A 7,187-nucleotide genomic window follows, 5' to 3' on the forward strand; every position below is an offset into this window, starting at 1 on the left:
ACACACACACGGTCACACTCACACACACACACGCACACACACACGCGCACACACACGCGCGCGCACACACACGCACACACATGCACACACACGCACACACACGCGCGCACACACGCACGCACGCACACACACACGCGCGCGCACACACACACGCTTAGAAAACAGTCACACTCTCCCTCTGTTCTCTGTTTTGGCTGGATGGCTNTGGGGGGAGTGGGATTGTAGGCCGGTCCACAGGCCCCGGGGTGCCCTGAGTCGAGGTAAGCAAATGGCACATCTCAGTGTGGAGCCGAGCCAACCGCAATGGCTGGCCTGGCTTCACTAAGCTGTCTATCTCCACCCCCACCTGAGAAAATGGAGGCAGCTCTGCTGTGGGTGCCTAGCCTGGTGTGGTAGGTGGGAGCTAGGTGGGCGGGGAGCAGTCGGGCTTCGTCCCGCAAGTGGGGCTGGGCTGGGGGTGACTCACAGAGCTCGCAGCGTTGGGCCGGTCCGGCACGCCTCACTCCATTTCTGCGCCAGTTCCGCTGGCTTTCCTGGCCTTTGTTGACTGGGCCGCTCATCCGTTCCCACAGCAGGGCTTGGGTGCTCTCAGGAGTCCTCCTCTGTGTCGGCCCCAAAACCTCGAACCTGCTCCCGCTTGTTTGTCAATGCAGGATCGTTGTTGAAAGAATTATTCGCCTTTTGTTGCTCTTGGAAATGCAATTAATACTCTGGTATCACAGCGCACAGCTCTCAGGATCGCGCTGTCTCCTGGCGCGGCCGCTCCAGACCCGTCACCATCTTGAGAATCCCCAACTTATTCTCTATCTCACAAATTTTTTGATTTCTGTTGTAGCAGTTATCATTACCCCAAATTATCTTGGCTTGTTACTTATTCTGTTAATTGTCTGTTTTCGGAGAGGTCAGGGACCTCATCTGCCTTGATCTCCACTTACCAACAGTGCCTGGACAGCGTTGGCAACATAGTAGGTGACCAATAAAACTCTCCAGAGTGAATGAACAAATGAACAAATGAATAAACTAAACACCTTTTGATCAGTTTGATGAAGACACTGCTGACTTTTCCTCCTCCTGTCTGAAGCCTCCCCCAGCTCATCTACACCTGGAACTTGGCCCACCCTGAGCCCCATCACTCCAAACTCGTAATGGCCTCAGACTCAGATCAGCTGCCTCAGCCTTGGGGAAATCTTACTTCCTAGTTAAGGAGAAAAAAATTTTTTTGTTCTTCCTTGGCCCTAAAACAAATGTGTTGTTTGTTTCACTGAGGTTGCCCATCTCCCTCAAGCACTCTCATAAGCGTCGTGGGCATCGATTCCCAAGCCAGCAACTCAGGTGTGTAAAATAACTTGATTCTTTTGTAACTAAAGATAGCGTCTCTCCAGAGCCCTCATTCTGCCTAATGGCAGAAAACAACAGACTCAGTTCCAGGTGAGTGGCTTCAATTCAGGATGGTAGATTTTCTTCTAGACCATTAAGGATTTTCTTCCTCCCCTTAGGTTGGCTGTGTGTTGTGGGTTCACATGGGGTCGGATGCAGTCCTTGGCTGTCGGCTCCCTGTTATCATGCCCCCCCGCATGACTTGGTCCTCTGTGGGACCCCGGGTGCACAACCTCCCTGCATAGGGGGGAGTGAGAACCCAAACAGTCTCTCCTGGGTCTCTCTGCTCTGAAGCCTCCTCACATCTCCTGTCCATCTGTCCTTACCCTGGCAACGTGGGTCCCATGTGCAGTACCAGCTTCCAGATGCCCAGGTAGGAAGCAAACCCAAGTACTCCCTGCTTTCAGACCCCACATTTATCTGGGTCGTGTATCATTTTCTTTCTTTCTTTTCTTTCTCTCTCCCCCCCCCCCACTTTCTTTCTTTCTTTTTTACACATTTTGGAGTTCTGTATTTAGTTCATATGGAATAAGTTCTATATATTTCTTAGATTAAAAAGTCAAGGTGAGTTACTTTTCACAATTTTGTGTGTACAACAATGAACTAAAGATGTTAAAATGCCCATTTTAGGATTAAATTTGGAAGAGGGTGTTGGGTGCAGGCCCTCTTCTCACAGACCCTCCTCAGTGTACATTTCTTCTTGAATTATTTTCTCTTTCCCAGCCCAGAGATAGTTTTTGCCTATTTTAGGACTGGGGAAAAAAAAGGACTCAGAAAACATTCTCCCAAGCCTCTCTACATTGCAGTAGAGCGATATGCTTGAAACACACGCGCACGCGCACACACACACACACACACGGTCACACTCACACACACACACGCACACACACACACACACGGTCACACTCACACACACACACGCACACACACACGCGCACACACACGCGCGTGCACACACACACACACATGCACACACACACGCACACACACACGCGCACACACGCACGCACGCACACACACGCGCGCGCGCACACACACGCTTAGAAAACAGTCACACTCTCCCTCTGTTCTCTGTTTTGGCTGGATGGCTTCTCCAGGGAGCTGAAGCCTCGCGGGTAAGGAGGAGGAGGAGTGGGGGAGGGTCCAGGAATAAAAGGGAGACCCCGAGGCAAAAACATATCTGTCACTTCTTCACAATATCATCCTGCTGCATGGATATCACTGACCTTTCCTGTAGGGTATCACCACCCCTGGAGACTCTGCTCTGGGATGACCTAGCACCTGACATGGGGCTGAGTAGCCTCTCATGAGAGCCCCAGGTGTCCCCATGTCTTGCTCAGAGTGTCCCTGAGTTCACTGTCCCACACCAGACTTGCTGGGGGGAGGTGGGGGAATGGGTGGGGGTAGGGAGGTCCCAGGAGGCTTGGTAGCAGCCCAGCAGCTCCTACACTGCCCACTGCCAGCAAACGCCTCTGCCCCTGGTCCTCTCCCCACTGAAGACTCATACAAAGGCGCCACGCACAGAACACACCAGGGTCCAGGTGGGCTGTGCCACAGCCCACCCCGCAGGCGACTCAGAGCTGTAGGTGTCTGAGAGTCAGTCGCACCTTCCCTGGCTCCCTGGGAAGATGGTGCAGAATAGACGCTCCCTCTCATCTGCACAATTCCAGCCTCTGTACCTTTGTTTCTCTGGAGGAAAGTCTGTCTTTCACCCCCAAACAATCTTCACTGTGAGATCATCTCCCAGGGCCTTAATCAACAGTGGGATTGTGATGGTTCTTTCCATGCCAGACTTTAAATGTGCAAATGATTCAGCTGCTTGTTGGGGGAAACGGGGATGTGTGGCTTAGTCCACCAGTGGTGCCCTGTGGGTGCCCTGTGAATGCCAGCTGCAGCCAGTCCTGAGGGACTTGAGAGAAGGACATGGGCTTTCTTATCTATCCAGGGTCGACTTCCAGGGAGCAAGGCAAGAAGCAGCCCTACACCCATCACTGCTGTGGACACCTGCTCTTCTGGAGCCTTCTGTGTGCCATGCCCCTGCCTCAGAGAGAGGGCAGAGTCTGTGAGCACAGGGGAAACACTCCCCTTTCCCAGGTATGGTCTAGGAAGGGGGCAAGACCCTGGAAACCCCTCATGCCTAATGTGGAGCAGAGAAGCTGCTGTGGGGTCTGTGCAGGCAGGGCTGAGAGCTGGGTCAGAGGGTCCCCAAACCTCCTCAGAGGGGGACAGAGCACTGCAGGCCCCCAGGCTCCCAAGAGGGTGTGGGAGGCATGGAGAGAGACAAGGATCCTGGAGAAGCCCAGGAATGAAGAGGAGGAGGAGGAGAAAGAGGAGGAGGGGATAGTGGGAAGCTGCAGAGACCTGCAGGGACCAAATTCCTCGGAGGGACTCACAGGAGTGAGGATGTCCCTGTGAGGCTGGAACACAGGGACAGACATGCCCAGGCCAGGTGCCCCTCCCCAATAATGTCATAGCACATGAGGCCCCCACGCCAGTGAGAACTCTCAGCTGAACAACAAATGATGGCTTGGCTGACTAGGTGGAATGCGCGTTCACGTGAAGATGTCGGGGACTGCATGAAGTCATTAGGAGGGCTGGAGGTTAGGGTTGGGACAATGCCCAGGCCTGGCCAGAGGGACATGACCCCCATTCCTCCTGCTGCCCAGCACTGCACACACCCTGGATGCGTGGGCAGTGGGTGGGGCTTCTGCGTCAGCTCAGGTTTGCCTGTCTGGAAATTCACCAAACAAATCAACACTGTTAAACAAATGTCCACTTTTCCCTTGTGGAACCTAGAACATCAGGGAGGAGAGTGAGTGGAGACCCTGAATGGGCAGAGCAGATATCTTCACCAAAGACGGGGCTGGGAGGAAGAGAGAAACAGTTCAGTTGTAGAAAAACTATTTTAAAGTTATTCTTTTGCACATCTGAGGTTGCAGACTGAACTTCATGCTCAATGTAGTTTTTATCCTGTGTCAGCCACGGTGAGAGAATGCACCTTGCCCAGAACCCTGGCTCCCTTGGACGACAGCTCCCTTGCTTGGCTTTCTGAACATGGTGCCCACTGTCAAGGCTGGGGCGAACACAGAGAGAAGGGAACAGCCTGCCCTTCAGTAAATCCTCCTCAGCAACTGCTTCCGGCCGCTAAGAGACTTAGATTCACTGACCTGAGGAGGGTAATTAACTTAAGCAGAGAGAAAGAAGCCAGGAAGGGTTATTCCAGCCCACTGTGGAGGGTGGGGCGGGCTTCTTCATGTGGACACAGTGGGATGCAACCTCTCTTGCTTGGCAGCTGCTGCTCAGGTGCCTGGTCACCATGCTCTGGAGGAAATGTCCTGTAGGCCCCAGGGGCGCAATGGCATCATCTGTGGTCAAGCTGTGTCCCCGATCCCCAGCAAGTTCCTACCATCTCTCATTTTCATGAATTGTGCACAGATCTGTTGGTCTGATCATCAGCGAGTGGATACTCCTTGCTGATTGGTGGCTCATGCACCTTTCACTTCTTCGGCGACATCCTGACTTCCTGTTGGGAGTGACCTCTTAGACATTGTGTGCTGTCCAGGTGAAAATGTCCCTCCTAACCAGAGCTTGCCCCTGCTCTCCAGGACCTGGGCGGAGGGGATCAGTGGGGCGCACACTCCTGCGGGCTCCTGAATGGGCTCCTGGAGCAGCTCCTGCATGTGGCCCACTACTGTCCTTTCCTAACCCCCTTCCCTTCAGTTCCTGTTGCCTGCAGCCACAAGCTCTTCAGCCAGCTGCCCCTGAGTCTGCACCAATGAGCCATGGGGCCTGGACAATGAATCCCAGCTGCCTGAGCCTTGAGTCTTATGCCTGGGTGGGATAAACTCGCCCCTCACCAAGCCCCCATTCTGTGCCAAGCACCATATTAAATCATGTTAAATATGATGATGTGGAAGAAGAGCTATCACATGCAGTGGTTTTAATTCACCCCTGTGCTGACCAGGGGGTCTTCCCTCATAGTTCCGGAGCCTTTGCTTCGAGATAATTAAAATACAAGCTCAATGCCTCCAGAGCTGAGGGTGCATATTGACTCTGGGTCCATGTAATAAGACACAGCCATTGAGAGTGGCTGAGCATCTTCACTTGATTCACCTTATCTGATGTAGGGTTTTCAGTTGGGACTGTTCAAAAAAATAAAGATATCCTAAGTGAATAAAAGTCTGATTAACAATTTAATTTGAGCCTGGGGTTGAAATAGAGGTGCAGGAGGAACTCTCCCACCTGCGTAAAGAAGGAGGTTTTGCGACTATCAGATCATTCTGACGAGGAGACTTTTTTGCACTGTGGATCCCTACATGGAGACCGACCTAAGTTTTCACTAACTCCTTGGCTCGGGGTCTGGATGGGGGATGTAGTGGGTGGAACTGTGGCCCCCAAAAGATATGTCCATGTCCTAATCCCTAGAACCCATGAATGTGACCTTATTTGGAAACAGGGTCTCTGCAGATGGGATTAAGTTAAGGATTGCAAAAAGAGATCATCCTGGATTAAGGGTGTAAGTTCAGTAAGTGTCCTTATAAGAGAAAAGCACAGAAATATTTGAAAACTGGAGACACGAGAAGGCCATGTGAAGACAGAGGCAGAGCCTGAAATGAAGCACCTACAAGCCAAGAAACGACAAAAATTTGGGGCAACGACCTGAAGTTGGAGAAATAGATGGGATGGAGCCTCCAGAAGGAACTACTGGAGTGAGCAGGACTGACGCCATTGGGACCTCAAACTGCATGGGTGGTAGGGAAATTTAAAAGACAGTTTTTTCCTTAGTATGCATTTTTCTGAGTTCCCTCTTTTCCCATGGTTATTTGATATTTTGAACCTTGGTCAGAGGGCAAGATGACATTATTTACATAAAGGTAAAGCTGTTTTCCAGTCAGCCTGGAGCTGAAAACTTGCCACGAGTCACATACTATGCAGACCCTGAGAAACCATGAAAGACATCAGTAAAGCTGTGCTGATTCCAGCCCTCCAGCAGGACCCTGAGATAGCAGTAGAAACCAGATGGAGCCTTGGCGAGACCTTGTACCTGTGGCTCAGCTCCCCCTCCCTCCAGCTTTTCATTTCCCACGTTCCATTCCCTCAATCTCCTCTGTACAACCCCCTCAGTAAATCTGAGTCTTCAAGATGGTTTTAGTCTGGCCATTCCCTTTCAGGTTTACTGGAGAGATGGGTTAGCCTAGCATCTCTCCTCAGGTCACCGGTATTCCTTAATAAAAGCCTACTTCCATTTTCACCAACATTTGACTTTTGGGTTGTTTACTTTTGCTTGGGAGCCAGCAGCTGGACTTGGGCCTGGCAACAAGATTCGGCAAGCTTCAGCCAGGAGCTGAGTGCCCCCCAGTAACAGAACCAGCCCTGCACACACCCTGATTTTGGACCTCTGGCCTCCAGAGCTGTGAGAGGATAGATATCTGTTGTTATCAGCTACCCAGCTGTGGTAACTTGTTGCAGCAGTCCTGAGAGACTCACATGGTGGGTCTTCCTGTGCTCCCCTGATGAGAGGCAGCAGAATGGGGGTTCAGAGGGTAAGAGAAAGTAGCAGGATGAAGCTAGGTGAGTCACCTCCAGGGCTCCATCCAGGTGCTGCTCACTCATCCTCTCACCCTCCTTGAGGGGTTGGCTGCAGGTTGCCCAGAGCTGCATGGACACCATTCACTCCTTGGGGCCTTGCCACCCATGGCTGCAGCCTCAGCACCAAAATCCAGGCCTGACACATAGTAGGTGCTCAGAACAGGCATTAGAATGAATGGGTGGTTGGGTATTGTCAGAAGCTCAAATTCCACAGTGTCTTA

At 51.9% G+C, this 7,187-nt stretch overlaps 1 long non-coding RNA gene across 1 annotated transcript; it reads left to right on the top strand.

Moving 5' to 3' along the window:
* Positions 1-3,327: 3,327 nt before the first annotated feature.
* On the top strand, positions 3,328-5,551 carry LOC103610334. Its single transcript, XR_552204.1, has 2 exons — positions 3,328-3,471; positions 4,670-5,551. It is a non-coding gene; the product is annotated as an uncharacterized LOC103610334 (long non-coding RNA).
* Positions 5,552-7,187: the final 1,636 nt, after the last annotated feature.

The sequence above is a fragment of the Galeopterus variegatus genome, unplaced genomic scaffold (genome assembly GCF_000696425.1).
Source record: "Galeopterus variegatus unplaced genomic scaffold, G_variegatus-3.0.2 Scaffold10956, whole genome shotgun sequence".
In the NCBI taxonomy this organism is placed as follows: domain Eukaryota; kingdom Metazoa; phylum Chordata; class Mammalia; order Dermoptera; family Cynocephalidae; genus Galeopterus; species Galeopterus variegatus.